This window comes from Acipenser ruthenus, chromosome 10 (assembly GCF_902713425.1).
Source record: "Acipenser ruthenus chromosome 10, fAciRut3.2 maternal haplotype, whole genome shotgun sequence".
Lineage (NCBI taxonomy): Eukaryota > Metazoa > Chordata > Actinopteri > Acipenseriformes > Acipenseridae > Acipenser > Acipenser ruthenus.
This window is the reverse complement of record NC_081198.1, coordinates 23,016,291-23,038,722: the sequence shown is the minus strand read 5'-3', so window position 1 is coordinate 23,038,722 and position 22,432 is coordinate 23,016,291. Positions and strand designations below refer to the sequence as shown.

At 46.0% G+C, this 22,432-nt stretch overlaps 5 non-coding genes and 4 pseudogenes across 5 annotated transcripts; all 9 read left to right on the top strand.

Annotated features, from left to right (window-relative positions):
• The first annotated feature begins 224 nt into the window (after nt 1-224).
• Nucleotides 225-415, top strand: LOC131738907 (U2 spliceosomal RNA). Its single transcript, XR_009330075.1, has one exon. It is a non-coding gene; the product is annotated as a U2 spliceosomal RNA (small nuclear RNA).
• A 5,658-nt stretch (nt 416-6,073) lies between these two features.
• LOC131738496 (U2 spliceosomal RNA) lies at nt 6,074-6,281 on the top strand (annotated as a pseudogene).
• Nucleotides 6,282-6,874: 593 nt separating this feature from the next.
• On the top strand, nt 6,875-7,065 carry LOC131738323 (U2 spliceosomal RNA). Its single transcript, XR_009329887.1, has one exon. It is a non-coding gene; the product is annotated as a U2 spliceosomal RNA (small nuclear RNA).
• Nucleotides 7,066-7,630: 565 nt separating this feature from the next.
• Nucleotides 7,631-7,821, top strand: LOC131739137 (U2 spliceosomal RNA). The gene has a single exon (XR_009330304.1). It is a non-coding gene; the product is annotated as a U2 spliceosomal RNA (small nuclear RNA).
• Nucleotides 7,822-8,424: 603 nt separating this feature from the next.
• LOC131739136 (U2 spliceosomal RNA) lies at nt 8,425-8,615 on the top strand. Its single transcript, XR_009330303.1, has one exon. It is a non-coding gene; the product is annotated as a U2 spliceosomal RNA (small nuclear RNA).
• A 601-nt stretch (nt 8,616-9,216) lies between these two features.
• Nucleotides 9,217-9,311, top strand: LOC131738557 (U2 spliceosomal RNA; annotated as a pseudogene).
• Nucleotides 9,312-14,266: 4,955 nt separating this feature from the next.
• LOC131738607 (U2 spliceosomal RNA) lies at nt 14,267-14,421 on the top strand (annotated as a pseudogene).
• A 583-nt stretch (nt 14,422-15,004) lies between these two features.
• On the top strand, nt 15,005-15,195 carry LOC131739135 (U2 spliceosomal RNA). Its single transcript, XR_009330302.1, has one exon. It is a non-coding gene; the product is annotated as a U2 spliceosomal RNA (small nuclear RNA).
• A 6,148-nt stretch (nt 15,196-21,343) lies between these two features.
• Nucleotides 21,344-21,553, top strand: LOC131738524 (U2 spliceosomal RNA; annotated as a pseudogene).
• Nucleotides 21,554-22,432: the final 879 nt, after the last annotated feature.

Here is a 22,432-nt window from a genome sequence, read left to right as displayed (position 1 = left end):
GGCATGACTATTTGTAAGACGCACTCCGCCAGTTTATGTTTTGTTTTTGGTGTTATGTGTGTGTTTTTGATTTGTTTTGTTTCCTCCTGCTTAAATTGCACATTTCCCCTCTGGAAGCAGCAGCCCGTTTTTTGGGGGTCTGCTTGTGCTTGAAATTTTGCACCCACCTTTGAATCCCCCTGTGCCGTCCGGGCTGGGGGGCCCCGGGCAAGGGCCAAGTCGCCATCGCTTCTCGGCCTTTTGGCTAAGATCAAGTGTAGTATCTGTTCTTATCAGTTTAATATCTGATACGTCCCCTATCAGGGGACCATATATTAAATTGATTTTTGGAATCGGGAGATGGAATAGGGGCTTGCTCCGTCCACTCCACGCATCGGCCCGGTATTGCAGTACCTCCGGGAACGGTGCACACCTTTCTCTAACGTTGGTCAAAGTCAGATCTGGATCTCTCCTGTGAGCATTTTGTCTACCCCTGCTGGAGGGAGAGTGCCAGTGTTGATGCAAGTTTTCCCGCCGTTTTACTTCTTTTTTTTTCTTTCTCTCTTTCTTTCTTTCTCTCTTTCTTTCTCTCTTTCTCTCTTTCTTTCTCTCTTTCTTTCTTGCTGTCTTTCTTTCTTTTATTCACATATGGTGATGATGTAGACAGCAGCAGGTTGTTTCCTGGGAGCATGCAGCTAACCAGACAAGTGTGGTGGAACATGTCCCTATGCCAGGTCCTTCTTAGCCAGCCAGCCAGCCAGCCAGCGAGGCACAGTTGTAGTTACCCAAGGCACCTTGCACAGCATAGCAGCTTGGCATGACTATTTGTAAGACGCACTCCGCCAGTTTATGTTTTGTTTTTGGTGTTATGTGTGTGTTTTTGATTTGTTTTGTTTCCTCCTGCTTAAATTGCACATTTCCCCTCTGGAAGCAGCAGCCCGTTTTTTGGGGGTCTGCTTGTGCTTGGAATTTTGCACCCACCTTTGAATCCCCCTGTGCCGTCCGGGCTGGGGGGCCCCGGGCAAGGGCCAAGTCGCCATCGCTTCTCGGCCTCTTGGCTCGGATCCAATGTATGTGGCGTGACCGCAGCAGAGGATTGTGTGAAGAAGGAGAAGGCGATGGCAACGGCGGAAGATTCATCGGCCCAAGGGGTGCGATTGCTGAACACGGTGAGGTTTAACCTGAAGAAGAAAGATGGAATGCTGCCGGTGCTGGGAAGGACGGATTTCGCAAGAAAGATCGTGCTGGAAAATCTTGGATGTTCTACTGCTGATATCTACTGCCTCCAGGATGTCACCTCTCGTGGGATTTTTGACGTGACATTTGCAACTGCAAGTACCTGCTCAATAGTATGGAAGCGATGTCTTGAAGGTAAAAACTCTGCTCCTTTGTCGGATTTTGTGATTGAGCCACTGTTTGTGAGGGAAATTAGACCCTTAACTGTTCACATGTACAACCCCTATGTACAAGATGCAGACATTGCCACCTTTTTGAAAAGGTTTTGTGATGTTTTAAGCCCCGGTTCCAAAATTAGAGACACACTGGGGATTTGGAATGCTAAGAGACAGTTCCGTGTAAGGCTACGGCCCTGCAGTACAGTGGAAGGAGGGGTGATACATCCACCAGCCTCTTTCTCAATTGGCGGGAACAGGGGGTATTTATACTATCCGGGTCAGCCGATAAGATGTCGGAAGTGCGGAAGGGAGGGGCACACCGCAGAGGCCTGTGTGGCTGATTTCTGCAGGAAATGCCAGACAGAGGGACACACAGCATCCGGATGTGCGGCTCCTGTGGAGTGTAATCTGTGTGGTTCTCGGGAGCATGTTTTTAAGAACTGTCCATCCAGGGTTCGCAGTTATGCGGAGGCTGCTCGTTCGGCTTCGGAGGTTCCAAAGGCTGCCTGTTCTGGTTTAGCTGTTCGGACTTCCATATCAAGAGAGGTGTCCGATGCTGTGGGCACTGCTCCGGTTGCTAGTCTGTCTACGGGTCCTGCTGCTGCTCCTCCTGCTGCTCCAGTGGCTGGCCCCGTTGCGGTTCCTGTTGCTTCTGCTGCTGCCGTGGTCCCTGTGGTTTCTGTTTCTGTTGCAGATTCCGCTGGCGTCGTGGCTGAGACTGGTCCTGTTGTGTCTGGTAAGGATGTTGATCTCAGCCAGGCTTCCCGTGTCCTTGCAGCTGCTGTTGCTGGAGCACCCCCGGGGGTTGCTGGTGACTGTAGTTCGTGGGGTGAGATCATGGAGACCCAGGAGTCAACGGTGATGTATTCTTCAGTGCTTCGTGATCCCAGAGTGAAGAGTAGGAGGAAGGAGATAGTCTCGGAGGACGAACAGCCTACAAAAATCAGCAGATCTGATTCCAGAGTGTCAGTTTCTGCTGATGTTGTGGGTAATGTGGATATTTCAGACTTTACAGAGTCCTCAGACTCTAGGGGGGTGCCAGGATGTTCCCAGGTTTTTGAGTCCTTCGGGACTTCTGACTCTTCAGTTGGCTCGGGTGGAGGTGCCAGTCCAGGTCTTGAAATTGATGCCTTCTCCCCTGCCTCCGTGGACTCGGAGGACATGTGTTTCGGGAATGTAGAGGTTTTCTGTAGCATCACCGGTATGCCTAAAGATGGCCCGGGTAGGCCAGACTCTTAATATTTTGTGTTTTTGTGGTGTTTTTTGTTTTTTTTCCCCTTTTAATGATCAGCCTACAGTATATGTCCATTAATGTTCGCAGTGTAAAAAGCACTGTTAGGTTGGTCTCTATTCTTTCTTTTTTGGCTTCTCAGAATTGTGATGTCTTTTTTTTACAGGAGTGTTCCATTCCTCATGGGGCTCGGAATCTGTCTAAGTGGTGGTCTTATGGGCCTTCCATCTGGTCTGGGGGGAATGATTGTAAATCCTCGGGGGTGGCAGTTCTTTTTAAGGGGAAAGATTTCAACATTCTGGAAAGGAAAGAAGTGGTACCTGGCCGTCTATTATTAGTTGATATTCTGTACAAGGATTTCCCTTCCAGGCTAATTAATGTATATGCATCCCCCTGTAAAAATGAAAGATATGATTTATTTCAGTTGGTTCCTCCCTATTTGGTGGTTTCTAAGCCTGTTATTCTGGTGGGGGATTTCAATTGTGTAATTGATTCAGATGGTAGATCTGGTTCATCTAGTGTTAAACTGGATAAATCATCCCTTTTTTTAAGTGACATGGTGAAGTCTGCTAGATTGGTGGATGTGGGTAAACAGACTGGGATGTTTACTTGGGCCCGAGCAGACGGGTCTTCAGCGTCACGTATTGATTTCTTTTTTGTTTCTCCTGTGTTTAAGGTTCAGAGCTGTTCTACTTTACCAGTTTTCTTTTCAGATCACAAAGCTTTATGTTTTACAGCTGATATTTCCTCCTCCTGTTCCTTCGGGCTTGGGGTTTGGAAGTTAAACGTGGAACTCTTGACTGAGAGCAATGTTAAAGAACTAAAGGAGTATCTTGTAAATTGGAGGTCACTTAAATGCTGTTTTGACTGTCTGGGGGATTGGTGGGAACATGTGAAGATGAAAATTAAGAGTTTTTTTATTAAAAAAAGTAAACAGTTAAATAAATTAAAAAAGAGAGGCTTTGTTAAAATTCAAGCCCGGTTACAATCTTTGTTTGTTTTGTTGGAGTCTGGTTGGGAGGTGAGGGAAGAAATAGAGGGTGCCAAGGCTGAGTTAAAGAAGTTTTTTCAAGAAGAGGCCAAAAAGATAATGTTTAGATCTAAGGTCGAAATACTAGAAAAAGATGAAATGTGTAGCAGATTTTTCTTTAAAAAGGTCCATGCAAATGTGTCTAGTGTTTCTGAGGTGTATGACTCCCAACAGAATGTGATGAAATCTAAGACCGATATTCTAAATGTTATTGGGGATTTTTATTCATCTTTGTATTCTGAGAAATCATCTAATCCAGATTTATGTGAGTTGTTTTTTTCCAAGATTCCCAACACCTTGGAGGAGGATTCTAAAACTTTTTTGGGCAGGCCACTTTCTCTGTCAGAGTTGGGGGAGGCGATTAAGTCCTGTAAAAAGAATAAGACCCCTGGTGGTGATGGGCTGCCAGTGGAGCTGTACTTGGCTCTGTGGGAGGTAATTGGGCCCGATCTTTTAGAAGTTTATAATGGAATTTTGGATAATGGGAAAATGCCGGCTTCACTTCGAGAAGGTGTGATTACGCTGATTTATAAAAAGAAAGGGGATAGATTAGACATAAAAAATTGGCGTCCAATCACTTTGTTATGCGTCGATTATAAGCTTTTAGCAAAGGTAATGGCTAATAGATTAAAAACGGTAATTGCTGAAGTGATGGATCCAGACCAGACGTGTGGTATCCCTGGTCGTAAAATTTCAGATACTCTTTGTCTGGTCAGGGATGCTATTAGTTATTTACAGGACCGTAAGGTAGAATCTGTTTTGGTCTCTTTGGACCAGGAGAAAGCTTATGATCGTGTATCGCATGCATTTATGTTTAAAGTCTTAGAACGTTTAGGTTTTGGTGAGCAGTTCTGTAAGTGGGTGAAGTTATTATATAATGATCTTTTTAGCTCTGTGTTGGTAAACGGGTGGAAAACAGACCCTTTTTTAGTTAAATCGGGAGTTCGACAGGGGTGTCCTTTGTCCCCCTTATTGTTTGTGTGCTGTATTGAGATGTTTGCAGGGTTTATAAGGGCTGATAAATGTATTCAAGGCATTGTGATTCCAGGAAGCGGGGGGACTCAGCTTAAATGCGTCCTTTATATGGACGATGTGTCTGTGTTTTGTAGAGATCAGCCTTCAATAGATAAATTAATCCAGGTGTGTGATTGGTTTGGTCAAGCTTCTGGGGCAAGGATTAATTTTGAGAAAAGTGAAGCTATGTTTTTTGGGTTGTGGTCTAGTGGTATTTCAATACCCTTTTCTGTGAAAACAGACTTTATAAAAATTTTGGGGATCTGGTTTGGGGGTGAAGGGGCTATTTTAAAATCATGGGAGGAGAGGTTGTCAAAGGTCAACCAAAAGTTTGGTTTGTGGCAGCAAAGGGTATTGACCTTAGAAGGTAAAGCTCTAGTGCTCAGGAATGAGATTTTACCTGTTTTATTGTATGTTGCACAAGTGTGGCCCTTGCTATATGCCTGTATTAGGGCCATTAATAAGGCAGTGTTTCATTTTATTTGGGGGTCTAAAATGGATAGGCTCAGTCGGGCTATTATGTTTAAGCCTGCAAAGAATGGGGGTAAAAATGTTCCGGACTGTGTATCCATCCTTATGAGCACTTTTGTATGTAATGTTTTGCAGATTTGTTTACTCCCACGTTACAAGTCTTCTAAATGTTTCTTCTTTCTGAGGTTTTATATGTATGCTTCTTTGAGAAAGTTTGGCTGGGTTTCTTTGTCATTATCATTACCACACAGTTGGTCGGTTCCTTTTTATTTAAATACAGTGTTGAAGTTTGTCTACAAAAACAAGCTGGAGTCTTTATCATTGGAAGATTGGAAACCCCGGATCGTCACTTCTAAGATTAATAGATATGAGGAAGTAGTTCCGATAGGAGTGTTCATGGAACAGACAGTAGTAAAAATTTGGGAGAATGTGTCCGCTAAAGTTTTGATTAACAGACAGAAAGACATAGCATGGATGTCAGTGCACAGATGTTTGCCTGTTAGAGCTTTTTTTCATGCACGAGGTCTCACTCCTGTAAATGTGTGTCCCCGACAGGAATGTAAATGTGAAGAAACTGTGTTTCATTTATTTATTGAATGTTTTTTTTCTAAACAGGTGCTGTTTAGTGTACAGTGTTTATTTGAAAAGTTTTTACCAAAAGAAGTTTTAACAAGTGATTTCCTTCTTTATGGTATTCTTCAGCAGCCCTATGATGAAATGAATAGAATGTGTGCTTGGATAATAGCTTGCTGTTTGAAAGATGTATTGTGGACTGCTCGCAATGTATTGATAATGAAAAGGAAACGTCTGTCTGCATGTTCATGTAAGAAATTAATAATGTCTTTGTTAAAGGACTATTTGTTAAAAGATGAAAGGAAGTGTGGGTTAGATTTTGTTAAAAAAAAAATGGAGAGCAGTTCTTGAATTGTAACATACAGTGTGTTTTTTTCCTGTATTGTGTTTGAGTTGAATTAAAGGAATAAAAAAAAAAAAAAAAAAAAAAAAAAAATCTGTTCTTATCAGTTTAATATCTGATACGTCCCCTATCAGGGGACCATATATTAAATTGATTTTTGGAATCGGGAGATGGAACAGGGGCTTGCTCCGTCCACTCCACGCATCGGCCCGGTATTGCAGTACCTCCGGGAACGGTGCACACCTTTCTCTAACGTTGGTCAAAGTCAGATCTGGATCTCTCCTGTGAGCATTTTGTCTACCCCTGCTGGAGGGAGAGTGCCAGTGTTGATGCAAGTTTTCCCACCGTTTTACTTCTTTTTTTTTTCTTTCTCTCTTTCTTTCTCTCTTTCTTTCTCTCTTTCTCTCTTTCTTTCTCTCTTTCTTTCTTGCTGTCTTTTTTTCTTTTATTCACATGTGGTGATGATGTAGACAGCAGCAGGTTGTTTCCTGGGAGCATGCAGCTAACCAGACAAGTGTGGTGGAACATGTCCCTATGCCAGGACCTTCTTAGCAAGCCAGCCAGCCAGCGAGGCACAGTTGTAGTTACCCAAGGCACCTTGCACAGCATAGCAGCTTGGCATGACTATTTGTAAGACGCACTCCGCCAGTTTATGTTTTGTTTTTGGTGTTATGTGTGTGTTTTTGCTGTTTTGTTTTCTCCTGCTTAAATTGCACATTTCCCCTCTGGAAGCAGCAGCCCGTTTTTTGGGGGTCTGCTTGTGCTTGGAATTTTGCACCCACCTTTGAATCCCCCTGTGCCGTCCGGGCTGGGGGGCCCCGGGCAAGGGCCAAGTCGCCATCGCTTCTCGGCCTTTTGTCTAAGATCAAGTGTAGTATCTGTTCTTATCAGTTTAATATCTGATACGTCCCCTATCAGGGGACCATATATTAAATTGATTTTTGGAATCGGGAGATGGAACAGGGGCTTGCTCCGTCCACTCCACGCATCGGCCCGGTATTGCAGTACCTCCGGGAACGGTGCACACCTTTCTCTAACGTTGGTCAAAGTCAGATCTGGATCTCTCCTGTGAGCATTTTGTCTACCCCTGCTGGAGGGAGAGTGCCAGTGTTGATGCAAGTTTTCCCGCCGTTTTACTTCTTTTTTTTTTCTTTCTCTCTTTCTTTCTTTCTCTCTTTCTTTCTTGCTGTCTTTCTTTCTTTTATTCACATGTGGTGATGATGTAGACAGCAGCAGGTTGTTTCCTGGGAGCATGCAGCTAACCAGACAAGTGTGGTGGAACATGTCCCTATGCCAGGACCTTCTTAGCAAGCCAGCCAGCCAGCGAGGCACAGTTGTAGTTACCCAAGGCACCTTGCACAGCATAGCAGCTTGGCATGACTATTTGTAAGACGCACTCCGCCAGTTTATGTTTTGTTTTTGGTGTTATGTGTGTGTTTTTGCTGTTTTGTTTTCTCCTGCTTAAATTGCACATTTCCCCTCTGGAAGCAGCAGCCCGTTTTTTGGGGGTCTGCTTGTGCTTGGAATTTTGCACCCACCTTTGAATCCCCCTGTGCCGTCCGGGCTGGGGGGCCCCGGGCAAGGGCCAAGTCTCCATCGCTTCTCGGCCTTTTGGCTAAGATCAAGTGTAGTATCTGTTCTTATCAGTTTAATATCTGATACGTCCCCTATCAGGGGACCATATATTAAATTGATTTTTGGAATCGGGAGATGGAACAGGGGCTTGCTCCGTCCACTCCACGCATCGGCCCGGTATTGCAGTACCTCCGGGAACGGTGCACACCTTTCTCTAACGTTGGTCAAAGTCAGATCTGGATCTCTCCTGTGAGCATTTTGTCTACCCCTGCTGGAGGGAGAGTGCCAGTGTTGATGCAAGTTTTCCCACCGTTTTACTTCTTTTTTTTTTCTTTCTCTCTTTCTTTCTTTCTCTCTTTCTTTCTCTCTTTCTCTCTTTCTTTCTCTCTTTCTTTCTTGCTGTCTTTCTTTCTTTTATTCACATATGGTGATGATGTAGACAGCAGCAGGTTGTTTCCTGGGAGCATGCAGCTAACCAGACAAGTGTGGTGGAACATGTCCCTATGCCAGGTCCTTCTTAGCCAGCCAGCCAGCCAGCCAGCGAGGCACAGTTGTAGTTACCCAAGGCACCTTGCACAGCATAGCAGCTTGGCATGACTATTTGTAAGACGCACTCCGCCAGTTTATGTTTTGTTTTTGGTGTTATGTGTGTGTTTTTGATTTGTTTTGTTTCCTCCTGCTTAAATTGCACATTTCCCCTCTGGAAGCAGCAGCCCGTTTTTTGGGGGTCTGCTTGTGCTTGGAATTTTGCACCCACCTTTGAATCCCCTTGTGCCGTCCGGGCTGGGGGGCCCCGGGCAAGGGCCAAGTCGCCATCGCTTCTCGGCCTTTTGGCTAAGATCAAGTGTAGTATCTGTTCTTATCAGTTTAATATCTGATACGTCCCCTATCAGGGGACCATATATTAAATTGATTTTTGGAATCGGGAGATGGAACAGGGGCTTGCTCCGTCCACTCCACGCATCGGCCCGGTATTGCAGTACCTCCGGGAACGGTGCACACCTTTCTCTAACGTTGGTCAAAGTCAGATCTGGATCTCTCCTGTGAGCATTTTGTCTACCCCTGCTGGAGGGAGAGTGCCAGTGTTGATGCAAGTTTTCCCGCCGTTTTACTTCTTTTTTTTTTTTCTTTCTCTCTTTCTTTCTTTCTCTCTTTCTTTCTCTCTTTCTCTCTTTCTTTCTCTCTTTCTTTCTTGCTGTCTTTTTTTCTTTTATTCACATGTGGTGATGATGTAGACAGCAGCAAGTTGTTTCCTGGGAGCATGCAGCTAACCAGACAAGTGTGGTGGAACATGTCCCTATGCCAGGACCTTCTTAGCAAGCCAGCCAGCCAGCGAGGCACAGTTGTAGTTACCCAAGGCACCTTGCACAGCATAGCAGCTTGGCATGACTATTTGTAAGACGCACTCCGCCAGTTTATGTTTTGTTTTTGGTGTTATGTGTGTGTTTTTGCTTTGTTTTGTTTCCTCCTGCTTAAATTGCACATTTCCCCTCTGGAAGCAGCAGCCCGTTTTTTGGGGGTCTGCTTGTGCTTGGAATTTTGCACCCACCTTTGAATCCCTCTGTGCCGTCCGGGCTGGGGGGGCCCGGGCAAGGGCCAAGTCGCCATCGCTTCTCGGCCTTTTGGCTAAGATCAAGTGTAGTATCTGTTCTTATCAGTTTAATATCTGATACGCTGATGCTCTCAGCGCCAGCACTCCCCCTCGGCTCTCGTTATGACGCCATAAGGATTGAGTCCGTGGGGGAGGAAAGAGAAAGCGACAGTGAAAGTGAGAGTGAGAAGGAGGGGAAGGGAGTGAAGAACCAGCAGAGGGTGGGGAAAAGAAAGGGTAGAGACGAGGGGGGGAAAAGAAAGAAGATCAGGATCAAAGACAGCAAGTTGCAGGTGGCCCCCATAGATCCAAAACCAGCTAATGTCCACACAAAGTCCCCAGTCTTGCCCTCGCAGGCAGAGACGGAGGCGAGTGGGACGGCTACACTGCCGCCTAGTGGGCAGGTAGCAGCCAGCCAGGGCATCCCCAGCCAGCCTTCCCAGTCGTTGGCACAAACCCTAGCACACCTCGCAGAAGAGGTGTTCACTAATGCACCGAGGGAGAGGTCGGGGTCAACACCTTCCCTGACCAGCAGTACCTCGGTAGCAATGACCCTCTTCAAGCGAAGGGCCTACCTTCAAAGCATCCTTGACCCCCTCCCTTGTATGGGCAAAACCAGGGGCCCCCTAGAGGTCCTCCTAGATACAGCACTGGAGGACATGGGAATACCCCTGGACGCGGTAAGCCAGAAGTCTGCTAACAGCTCCAACTCAACAGACGGTAACAGCCAAAGAATGCTGTCTGTCATAACCCCCCCCAGGACAAAGCTGACCCACACGTTCCGAGGGGCCCTGAGCAAGTTCCACCAGACTTACCTTGTGGGGAGTTGAATAGCCCCAACAACTCCACGTACTGTGCATATAAAGACGGTGCCTTCTTGGATGAGGCAGCAGTGAGTACCTTCTCAGGGGTGATGGGAGTTGCAAATAAGCCCAAGCCCCCTCGAAGCAAGCGTAGAGCTAAGAGTAGGAAGAGTGTCCCGACCTCCCAATCATAGTCGCTATGGGGTGGATGCAGCGACTCCTTTTCTTGTTAGCTACCCTGATGGCCCTGATATGTGTGTCTGTTAATGTCAGGAGCATCAGGGAGACACAAAAAAGATTTGATGTACTAAACTATCTAGCTAACTTGAAAGCAGATCTCATGTTTCTGCAGGAGTGTGGTATTTCGTCGAGCCCTGATTATAGGGACCTGAAGGAGAGTTGGACCCTGGGGGACTCCTTCTGGTCGGGCTCCAACATAGCCAGAGCCGACGGAGTAGGTATCCTGTTTAAAAACCCATTTATTACCTCCCGCAGCAGCAGGGAGGTAGAACCTGGTAGAATTCTGAGCGTGGATGTGACATACAACAACACTCCCCTCAGACTGGTCAATGTCTACGCACCCACTAACCAAAACGAAAGAGTTCAATTTTTTCCACAGCTGCGTCCACTCCTGCTGGGGAACGTACCCGTCATCGTGTCAGGTGACTTCAATTGTGCTCTGAGGGACGTAGACCGGAGCAGGCCACGCAACGACCGCTCTAGTAGAGTTTTGTCCTCCGTAATATTTGATTTCTCCCTGTGTGATGCAGGTAAGGACCTGGTGCCTCCCTTTACCTGGGTGAGCTCATCTGGGACCTCCTTCTCCCGTATAGATCTCGTCCTGCATACCAGCTCCCTTACGAAGACGGCAGTAGACACCCAGGCCGTCTTCTTCTCTGACCATAGGCTCCTGCAGGTAACATTGCAGGTCCCTCAGACCTCCCAGATGGGGTCAGGGGTTTGGAAATTAAACACTTCCTTACTCGATGACCCCTCCATAGCTGCAGCCTATAAGAGCAGGCTTGTTGAGTGGACCACTTTGCGTGACCTATTCAACTCCCCTATAGAGTGGTGGGAGATGGTCAAAATGAGAACTAAGGGTTATTTCATAGCAGCAGGCAAGAGGAAAGCAAAAGAAAGGAGGGCCAAATATAAACACCTGAATGCTGCCCTCCAGCGTCTGAGCCTGCTTCAGCTTCGGGGGTTCCCTGTAAGCGATGAGATAGCCCAGACCAAGCTAGATCTTTCAGTGCTTTGTAGGGAGGAACAACGAAAGGTCATGCACAATGCAAAAGTGCAAAAAATGGAGGAAGACGAAAAGTGTACTCGCTTCTTCTTCCAGAAAACGAGGGAGAAGCGGCACTTGATGTCCTCCATGCTCGACAGCAGGGGGAGGATAGTAGAGGATAGTGAGGGAGTGAAAAAAGTGGTAGAGAACTTCTATAGGGACCTGTATAACATCAAAGCTACAGATGACACCCTGATAGAGTGGTTCCTGAGCCAGTTGGAGCCTGACTCAGTGCGGGACGAGGAGGAGGAGGAGAAGGACCCAGGACTCACGCTGGAGGAGCTCACCCAGGCGGTTAAGACCATGAACACCGGTAAGACGCCAGGTCCAGATGGCATCCCGGGTGAGTATTACCATCTTTTTTGGGACACGCTAAAAGTCCATTTAGCGGAGGTCTACAGAGCGGTCTACAGGGAGAAGCGGTTGGGCCCTTCTATGCGGGAGAGTGTAATTACTCTCCTTCATAAGAAAGGGGAAGTTAAAGATCTACGGAATTGGCGCCCAATCAGCCTCCTTTGCGTGGATTACAAGATACTAGCCAAAGCTCTGATGCTCCGGCTACAAGTACACCTCCCTTTGGTCATTGGCCCCGACCAGGCTTGTGGCGTCCCAGGGAGGTCAATCACGGATATTTTAATGTTAACAAGGGACATTCTGGCTTATTCTAGAGAACGGAACCATCCCCTCTGCCTGTTCAACCTTGACCAGGAGAAGGCGTTCGATAGGGTAAGCCATGAATATATGTACAAAGTGATGGACCAGATGAAATTCGCTCCTAGACTTAGGGAGTGGGTTAAAACCATATATACAAACATTAGTACCCGAGTCTTGGTGAACAGGCACCTGACTGGTAAAATATCTATCCAGTCAGGGGTCAGACAGGGTTGCCCACTATCCCCACTGCTATATGTCGTGTGCATTGAACCCCTCCTGCAGGCAATTCGTAGGGATACCAATATAACTGGTTTCCAGCTGCCTGGATCCAACGGGGTCCAGGTCAAAACAACAGCATATATGGACGATGTGTCACTCATTTGCACCAACACATCGTCGGTACCTCGGATTAGTAATATCCTTGAGAAGTACTGCACGGCGACCGGGGCAGTGATTAATAAGTCCAAGAGCGAAGTCTACGTGTCTATAAATTGGCAGGTAGATAGGGAACTGTCGGACATGTACCCTGTCAAAAAGGACAAAATCAAGATTCTGGGCCTCATTTTCGAGAACAATAGCTCGGGGGCCCAGAGCTGGACGGCGGCCATTAACCAGGTCCGTAAAAAGATTGGCGGATGGAGCACAAGATCCTTAACAATGACGGGTAGAGTATTAATAACCAAGTCTATACTGTTCCCCATCCTCTCTTATGTAGGAAAAATCTTTCCCCCAGACAGGACCACCAAAAAAGTGGTGGACCGCATTATCCACCGCTTTATCTGGGGCAGCAAGATGGAGAGGGTAAAGCGAGCCACCCTGAGTAAAGCCGACAAGAAGGGAGGTAAGGGGGTCCCGGACGTTGTGCAGCTCACCCGAGTGCAGGGGCTCACGCAAACTATCAAGAACATCCAGGCCCTGGACAGGAAGGTATGTTACATGAATCGTTTCTATTTTGCCACCTGTCTCAGGGCCTTGGGCCTCTGCACTATTGATAACACCGTGCCGTACTCCTGGGACCCCCCATTGTATTATAGAACCTTAAGGGACACTATATATAAATTGGGCTTAGATAAAGCAAAATTGGCCTCCTGGGAATACAAGGCTGTAACTAAATATCTTGCCGGTTCCCAGGAAATTGAAAAAGTAGCTACTTTCTCCCTCACCCAAAGCCAAAAAATCTGGGAGAATGTGTCTCACAGCTGCCTCAGTAATGTCCAGAAGGATATAGCATGGAACACCGTCCACAGTGCACTCCCCACTCGAGCGTTCATGTTCAGGAGGGGACTAGCCCAAGTAGAAACATGCCCCTATGCAAAGTGCCGCAAGAGAGAAACACCAGCCCATATCTTCTGGGAGTGTGATGTGGCTGGCAGTGTCTGGCTCTCTGTCTCTGTCTTCCTAAACAGGTTTGCTGACACGGCCAAGATGACCGCTGAGACTGTGCTCTATGGGCCTGCGGGAGGAATCACTACCAGCACAGCTAAGTGCGTTTGGCGTGTCATCAATGTTGTCAAGCAGATCCTGTGGGAAGGCCGTAACGTCTGTGTCTATCACAAGCAGGAGCTAGACACTATCACCACGACCAGAAGGGCACAAACTCTTATCAAGGACTTTGTAATTCTGGACATCCGGACCCTCGGGAAGGACAAGGCCTGCGCGGAGTGGAGGATCGCCGGACTTCAGGACGTGAAGATGGAATAAAGGAAAAAACTGGAACCGCTAGCTCCTAGGAGCGGGACTACGGGGCACCGCTAAGCCTTTTATTTATTTTGTCATGCCAGCATTCCGCCCTTTTTAGCTGGCATGACCGTTTTTCAACGGTGCCCTGGTTTTATGTAGTCTTTTTGTTTCAGTTTTATGGACCTTTGATTTAATTTGAATGTTTTATTTGATTTTGTTTTGTTTTGTTTTATGTATCTTTAAGATTTTTAATGTAAACTATTAAAAGTTACATTTTAAGTGTTTTAAAATTTTAGAATTTTAACTCACTGTTTATACACTGTCCCTTTTCCCCTGTCCCTGTTTTAGATCTAGGTTTATGTTCACTTTTTTAGAGAGCACTCCCCGGCCCTCACAAGCACTGGTTTTTTATAGATGGTTCTTTTTTTCCAGTCACTTTTAAAACAGCACAGGTTTTTTTCATGTTGATTTTAATCTGTGTCTGTTTTAACCATGTACAAAGCACAATTGTCTTGGTGTTTTTAAATGTATTTTAAATGCTTTTAAAACAAAATGTATGTCTGTATGCATGAATGTCATCTTTAAAAGAAATGTAAAATGAATGAAAAAACGAATGGGTGTAAATGTAAAAAAATGTAAAATCTCTATAAAAGAGTATTAATATCTGATACGTCCCCTATCAGGGGACCATATATTAAATTGATTTTTGGAATCGGGAGATGGAACAGGGGCTTGCTCCGTCCACTCCACGCATCGGCCCGGTATTGCAGTACCTCCGGGAACGGTGCACACCTTTCTCTAACGTTGGTCAAAGTCAGATCTGGATCTCTCCTGTGAGCATTTTGTCTACCCCTGCTGGAGGGAGAGTGCCAGTGTTGATGCAAGTTTTCCCGCCGTTTTACTTCTCTCTTTCTTTCTTTCTCTCTTTCTTTCTCTCTTTCTCTCTTTCTTTCTCTCTTTCTTTCTTGCTGTCTTTCTTTCTTTTATTCACATGTGGTGATGATGTAGACAGCAGCAGGTTGTTTCCTGGGAGCATGCAGCTAACCAGACAAGTGTGGTGGAACATGTCCCTATGCCAGGACCTTCTTAGCAACCAGCCAGCCAGCGAGGCACAGTTGTAGTTATCCAAGGCACCTTGCACAGCATAGCAGCTTGGCATGACTATTTGTAAGACGCACTCTGCCAGTTTATGTTTTGTTTTTGGTGTTATGTGTGTGTTTTTGCTTTGTTTTGTTTTCTCCTGCTTAAATTGCACATTTCCCCTCTGGAAGCAGCAGCCCGTTTTTTGGGGGTCTGCTTGTGCTTGGAATTTTGCACCCACCTTTGAATCCCCCTGTGCCGTCCGGGCTGGGGGGCCCCGGGCAAGGGCCAAGTCGCCATCGCTTCTCGGCCTTTTGGCTAAGATCAAGTGTAGTATCTGTTCTTATCAGTTTAATATCTGATACGTCCCCTATCAGGGGACCATATATTAAATTGATTTTTGGAATCGGGAGATGGAACAGGGGCTTGCTCCGTCCACTCCACGCATCGGCCCGGTATTGCAGTACCTCCGGGAACGGTGCACACCTTTCTCTAACGTTGGTCAAAGTCAGATCTGGATCTCTCCTGTGAGCATTTTGTCTACCCCTGCTGGAGGGAGAGTGCCAGTGTTGATGCAAGTTTTCCCGCCGTTTTACTTCTTTTTTTTTTCTTTCTCTCTTTCTTTCTTTCTCTCTTTCTTTCTTTCTCTCTTTCTTTCTTGCTGTCTTTCTTTCTTTTATTCACATGTGGTGATGATGTAGACAGCAGCAGGTTGTTTCCTGGGAGCATGCAGCTAACCAGACAAGTGTGGTGGAACATGTCCCTATGCCAGGACCTTCTTAGCAAGCCAGCCAGCCAGCGAGGCACAGTTGTAGTTACCCAAGGCACCTTGCACAGCATAGCAGCTTGGCATGACTATTTGTAAGACGCACTCCGCCAGTTTATGTTTTGTTTTTGGTGTTATGTGTGTGTTTTTGCTTTGTTTTGTTTTCTCCTGCTTAAATTGCACATTTCCCCTCTGGAAGCAGCAGCCCGTTTTTTTGGGGTCTGCTTGTGCTTGACATATTGCACCCACCTTTGAATCCCCCTGTGCCGTCCGGGCTGGGGGGCCCCGGGCAAGGGCCAAGTCGCCATCGCTTCTCGGCCTCTTGGCTCAGATCAAGTGTGTGGCTTGACCGCAGTTTGATTTGGAAGCGATCGGTAAGGTATCGGTATCGGTAAGGTAAACGGGAGCAACATTGGTTGCTGGTAGCTGTGGTCTGGGTAGGAGAGGAGCAGGGCAGGCGGAAGACCAGGAGCCAGGTTGTGGAGCAGGTAAGGGGGACCCTTTGAGGGCACCTTATCTGCTGTTTATTTTTCTATTATTGATATTTTGCTTTAATTTGGCCTTGGCTAAATTTAAAAAAAAACAAAAAAAAAACCCTTAATTTTTTGTGAGTTAGTGTTTGTAATTAAAATGGCGTCCCCAAGGTTTGCAGCACGTCGTTTTAATTGTATAAGGATTTCTTTGAAAGAGGGAGGAGAGGGAGATGAGCTAGCATTTAACAGGCTTGAGTTTTCTAGGGTTGTGTTGCAGAAGACACTGGGGTTTAAGCCAGAGCAGCTCAATTGTATTATCACTGTGGGGAGGGGAAACACCTGGGATGTCAGTTTTAGGGCTGTGAGTGATTTGCAGAAATGTCACAGTTTGTTCAATTTGGGGAAAAATGACCAACTTTTGAAAAGGTTCCAAGTGACAACCTTGACTGATGTTGCGAGAAGGGTGGTGATTGTGAGGATGGGGTCAGAGGCTGTGGAGGGAGAGGATGTGTGTGTGTGGCTAAGAAAGTATTGTACAGTGTATGGGGGTGCAGAGAAAGTGAGGGATAGTGATGAGGTATGGAATGGTGCTTGGAGAGTCCGTGTAAGTCTGTGGCCAGATCCGAATGGGTATGAGGGATTCAGAGCTATTCCCTCTGAAATAGTACTGGGGATGGATAGGGGATATATACATTATTTCAGGCAACCCAAATTATGTCGAAAATGTGGGGTAATGGGTCACTTGGCGGCGGGGTGCACAAAAATTATGTGTTATGTGTGTAAGGGTGAGGGGCACGTGGCAAGTGAGTGTCAGGAGAAAAGGAAGTGCAGTCTGTGTGACAGTAGTGAACACCTTTTTATGCACTGTCCATCCTCTTTTGCTAACAGAGCAAAGAGGGGTGAAGAGAGGGCGAGGGAGGAGAGGGAGAGGGAGAGGAAGGAGAGGTATGAGAGGTATGAGAGGGAGGAGAGAGAGGAGAGGGAGGAGGAGGAGAGGGATGGGTATTGGAAGGAGAAGTATAAGAGGTTTGAGAGGGAGGAGAAGGAACAACAGGAAGAGGGAGAGGAGAGGATGGAAAGTGGTGAGCAGCAGGGGGGAGGGGTGAGGGACAGTGGAGAGGGTGAGTGGAAGAGACAGGCAGAGTGGGGAGGAGAGCAGAGGGGCGGTGAGGGGGAGGAGATAGATCGGGGGGAAGAACAGAAGGAGCAGCAGGGATCTTCATTGGCAGAAGATCTGGAGGTTACGGAGTCTGAAGAGGACAGCGAAGGGTTCGGAGAAAGGTCAAATAAGAGTGGGGGGGAGGCAGGTTCTTCAGATATCCAGGAAGAGGGCCCTATCCCGTGTGGTCAGATGCCTCAAAAAAGACATGGAGGGGGGGGTGTAGAGGGTAGAACAGGAGGGGAGTCTAGTGAAGAGGAGATGGAGGAGGAGGAGGAGGAGGTGCAGGAAGAGGAGGGAGGGAACATAGATGGGCAGAAAATGGAGCAGGAGAAAGCTTCAGGGAAAAGGAAGTTGGAGAAAGGAGAAGAGGTGAAAAGTGGTATGAAAGTGGGGAAAAAGGGGAAAAATTAAAAAAAGGAGGACAGTATGCAAGCTGGGCAGGAGACCCCGGTTTCTCCTGGCTCCGACTCCTCGGTAGTGAGTGACAGGTCGTATGGTGGGAGGGGAATAGACCATGGGGGCACTTCCTTTTTGGATGATGGTAATGTGCAGCGGCTCTCAGATAGCATGGGGATAGAACCATCTAAAATTTTATGAATATGTCTTTACACATTTTGCTGATCTCGATGGCGCTGATAATAGCAACGGTGAATGTGAGGAGTGTGGTGAGCAAGGTCAGGTGCAAGGCTGTTTTAGAGTATCTAGAAGGTATTGATGCAGATGTGTTCTTTTTACAAGAGTGTGGGATTGGGTTTAAGAAAGAATATAGAGAGTTGGAAAGCATGTGGGTGAAAGGTGAATCAGTGTGGTCGGGGACAGATGAAAATAAGAATGCGGGAGTGGCAATATTGTTTAAAAATAATAAGTGTATAATTAAAGAGAAAAGTGTGTTGCAGGATGGAAGGGTTGTTATGGTGAGAGTGGTATGTAATAAGCAAGAGATTAAGCTGGTGAATGTGTATGCACCTGTGGAGAAACACCAGAGGCTTGAATTGTTGGGACTGGTAAGGATGGAGCTTAGTTCATCCATGCCGGTAGTGATGGGAGGGGACTGGAATTGTGTGAGGAGTGGGGGTGACAAGAAGGATGGGAAGGAAAATTTTAAATTGGATAAAACATCTGTGTTATTGAACAAAATAATTAAAGACTTTAAGTTGATAGATTGTTATAAAATGATACATCCTGAGGGGGGCTTTACCTGGAGCAACTCTCAGGGGACAAGTAAGTCCAGGATCGATATGATCTTTATTTCTGAGGGGGTGAAATGTCAAGATTGTAAACTGGAGCCTATGTTCTTCTCTGATCATGTGATGGTGAGGGCAACATTGGATCTGGGAGGGGTGAGTGAAAAGGGAAAAGGAGTGTGGAAATTAAATGTTAAATTATTAGAGGATAGTAAAATAAGAGAGAAATATGTAGAGAAGTATAAAGGGTGGAGGTCTCTACAGGTTTTGTTTGGGAAAAAGAGTGAGTGGTGGGATTTTGTTAAAAGGAGAACCAAATTGTTTTTTATAAATGAAGGCAGGGATAAAGTACGCAAAGCAAAAGAAAAATGTAAATGGCTGGAAAAGAAGCTTCAGAGATTGTTTTTGCAGGAGAGGGCAGGATTTGAAGTCTCTGAAGAGATAAAGGGGGTGAAGGAGAGAATAAAACATTTCATGTATAAAAAAAGTGAGACAGTGATGCTGCAAAGCAAGATAGAGAGGATTGAGAAAGAAGAGACCTGTTCGAGGTTCTTTTTTAAGAAAGTATTTGACAGAAAACAGGTGATGGAGGGGTTAAAAGGGGAGGATGGTGTGGTGAGGAATGGAAATAAAGGCATGTGTGAGGTGGCGGAAAGTTTTTATGAGAATTTGTATGATGAAAAGAGGGTGGTGGAGAGGAATTGTAAAGAAATGATTGAAGGCATTAATGTATTTTTAAGTAATGAACAGAAGGTGGGGTTGGAAAAGAGCTTTTCTCTGGAAGAGCTGGATAGAGCTTTGAAAGCAAGCAAAATGGGGAAAACGCCTGGGGAGGATGGCTTACCCACTGAATATTATAAGTGTTTTTGGAATGTTTTAAAATATGATTTGTTGAGTGTTTTTATAGAAAGTTCTAATGCTGGGGAAATGGCCACTTCTTTTAAGAGGAGCGTCATCACTTTGCTTTATAAGAAGGGAGACCGGGAAGATTTGAAGAACTGGCGTCCGATCAGCCTCCTCAACACAGACTATAAGTTGCTGGCAAAGATCCTGACTGGAAGGATGGGGCAGGTGATCGACACAGTCATCCATCAGGACCAGGTATGTGCAGTCCCAGGTAGGAGGATAATGGACAGCTTGATACTCGTGAGAGACTCTATCTGTTATGCCAGGGAGAGGGAGTTCCCGTTTAGTATCCTGAATTTGGATTTAGAGAAGGCATATGATAGAATAGCGCACAAGTACATGTTTGGTGTACTGTTGAAAATGGGGTTTCCAATCAGGTTCGTTAATTGGATTAAGGTCTTGTATGAAGACATCCAAAGTGTTATTTTGGTAAATGGGAGCACGTCTAAACCAGTTAAAATCCGAAGCGGAGTGCGCCAAGGCTGTCCACTGTCTCCTTTGCTGTTTATATGTTGTATCGAACCTTTAGCCATTGCCATTAGGGCGAATAAACAGACCTGTGGAGTGTTCGTACCTGGGAGTGGGGGAGAACAAGTGAAATGTATTTTGTACATGGATGACGTGTCGATTATTTGCCGAGATGAGTTTTCAATGGAGAAAACGGTGGGAATGGTCGAGGGGTTCTGCAAGGCGTCAGGATCCAAGGTCAACATGGGAAAAAGCGAGTGTATGCTGTATGGGAAGTGGGCCAGAGTTCCCAGCATAGGGTTGTGTTTAAAGAATGATTTTATTCAGATTTTAGGGGTAAAATTCTATAAACATGGGTCTGGAGTGCAGAATTGGGACAGCGTCACTGCCAAGGTTGCACAAAAGCTGGGGCTGTGGAGCCTCAGAGAACTCACTTTTGAAGGCAAGTGTTTAATTTTAAAATCTGTTATTTTACCTGTCTTGGTTTACCTGTCTGCAGTGTTCCCTCCAACCAGGAATGTCCTGTGTGCCCTGACACGCAGTGTGATGCGCTTCTTCTGGGGGAGGAAGAATGAGATGTTAAAGAGGGAGGTGGTATACAAGGCAGCAAAAAATGGAGGAAAGGGGGTTCCTGACCTCACGAAGATCTTGCTTTTACATTTTGTAATTGTCCATGTGAGGTTGTGTCTCTATGGGTCAAACAAAACTGCACATTTTGTAAAATATTTCTTAGGAGCGATTCTAAGAGGTTTTAAAATGTTTTGTCCTGTTTTAACTGTGCCAACATCATGGGAAGCTCCTTTTTTGTATAATAAAATTAAACTGTTTTTAAAGAAAGAGGAACTTTTTGTTTTAGATAAAGAGGTATGGCAGGACCCCCGTAAAGTGCGGAAATTTGTGCAAGACAGAGAGAAAATGTGTAATGTCTCTTTTTTAACCCACAGGTTGTGGAGGGGATTTGGCTGGAAGTAGCTCACCCGAGACTCATGAACCGGCACAAGGACTTGGCATGGCAGACGGTACACGAGATCCTCCCAGTACGGGCGACTATGTATCACAGGAACCTCGGGAAGTCCCCTAGATGTCCTTTTAAGGATTGTGGGGCAGAAGAAACCGCAGCGCATCTGTTCTGGGGATGTGGACAAGCCAAAAAAGTTTGGCGGGAGGCCGAAGACACCCTGAGTGGGTTTCTAAACAACAGAAACATTTTAAAAGCAATGGTGCTGCACGGGGTTAAGCCTGGGTTTGTAGTGAAAGAAAAATGGACATGCTTGTGGGTTTTACTGAACTGTTTTAAAGAAGCCATGTGGAAGGCAAGAAATCTTTTCGTTTTTAAAGGAAAGCTGCTGACCTCGGGGGAGGTGAAGATTTTGGCTTGTCAGAGGCTCAGAGAATATCAGATGCAGGATGCGCTGCGGGAAGGAGAAGAGATCGCCCGGGAGAGATGGAGCACTTGTTGGGCTGTGCCTGCCACTTGGACTCGTGCCGGTTCATGGTCTTATGATAGGGGGTGAAGCGGGTTGTTTTTTGACGCATAAACTGTCTTGTTCAAATGGAAGTTGTTTTAATCTGATTGTCCTTTCAGACCTTGTTTTTATTGGAAAGTTTTTATGACGTGGCTGTAATATGATATTGTTTTTTTCATGTGTATTGTATTGAGTTTTTTGATTATATGTTTATGATTTTTGTCCACGGAAAATAAATAAAAACTTAAAAAAAAAAAAAAAAAAAAAAAAATGTTCTTATCAGTTTAATATCTGATACGTCCCCTATCAGGGGACCATATATTAAATTGATTTTTGGAATCGGGAGATGGAACAGGGGCTTGCTCCGTCCACTCCACGCATCGGCCCGGTATTGCAGTACCTCCGGGAACGGTGCACACCTTTCTCTAACGTTGGTCAAAGTCAGATCTGGATCTCTCCTGTGAGCATTTTGTCTATCCCTGCTGGAGGGAGAGTGCCAGTGTTGATGCAAGTTTTCCCGCCGTTTTACTTCTTTTTTTTTTCTTTCTCTCTTTCTTTCTTTCTCTCTTTCTTTCTCTCTTTCTCTCTTTCTTTCTCTCTTTCTTTCTTGCTGTCTTTCTTTCTTTTATTCACATGTGGTGATGATGTAGACAGCAGCAGGTTGTTTCCTGGGAGCATGCAGCTAACCAGACAAGTGTGGTGGAACATGTCCCTATGCCAGTTCCTTCTTAGCCAGCCAGCCAGCCAGCCAGCGAGGCACAGTTGTAGTTACCCAAGGCACCTTGCACAGCATAGCAGCTTGGCATGACTATTTGTAAGACGCACTCCGCCAGTTTATGTTTTGTTTTTGGTGTTATGTGTGTGTTTTTGCTTTGTTTTGTTCCCTCCTGCTTAAATTGCACATTTCCCCTCTGGAAGCAGCAGCCCGTTTTTTGGGGGTCTGCTTGTGCTTGGAATTTTGCACCCACCTTTGAATCCCCCTGTGCCGTCCGGGCTGGGGGGCCCCGGGCAAGGGCCAAGTCGCCATCGCTTCTCGGCCTCTTGGCTAAGATCGTTTTCATGTGGCATGACCGCAGAGAGTGATACGAGAGAGTGATACGAGGAGGAGAGGATGGACAAGACATCTGCTAATCGGTCGGCTTCGAGGGCTGGACTACGGAACACAGTTCGGTTGAGATGGAGAGGAGATATGGGAGTGGATTTCCCAGGAAGAATTGAATTTGTGGAGAAGATTTTGATGGCGAGCCTTGGATTCGAAGCTATGGATTTCTTTTGTATCCAGATGAATTCAGCGGCAAGGT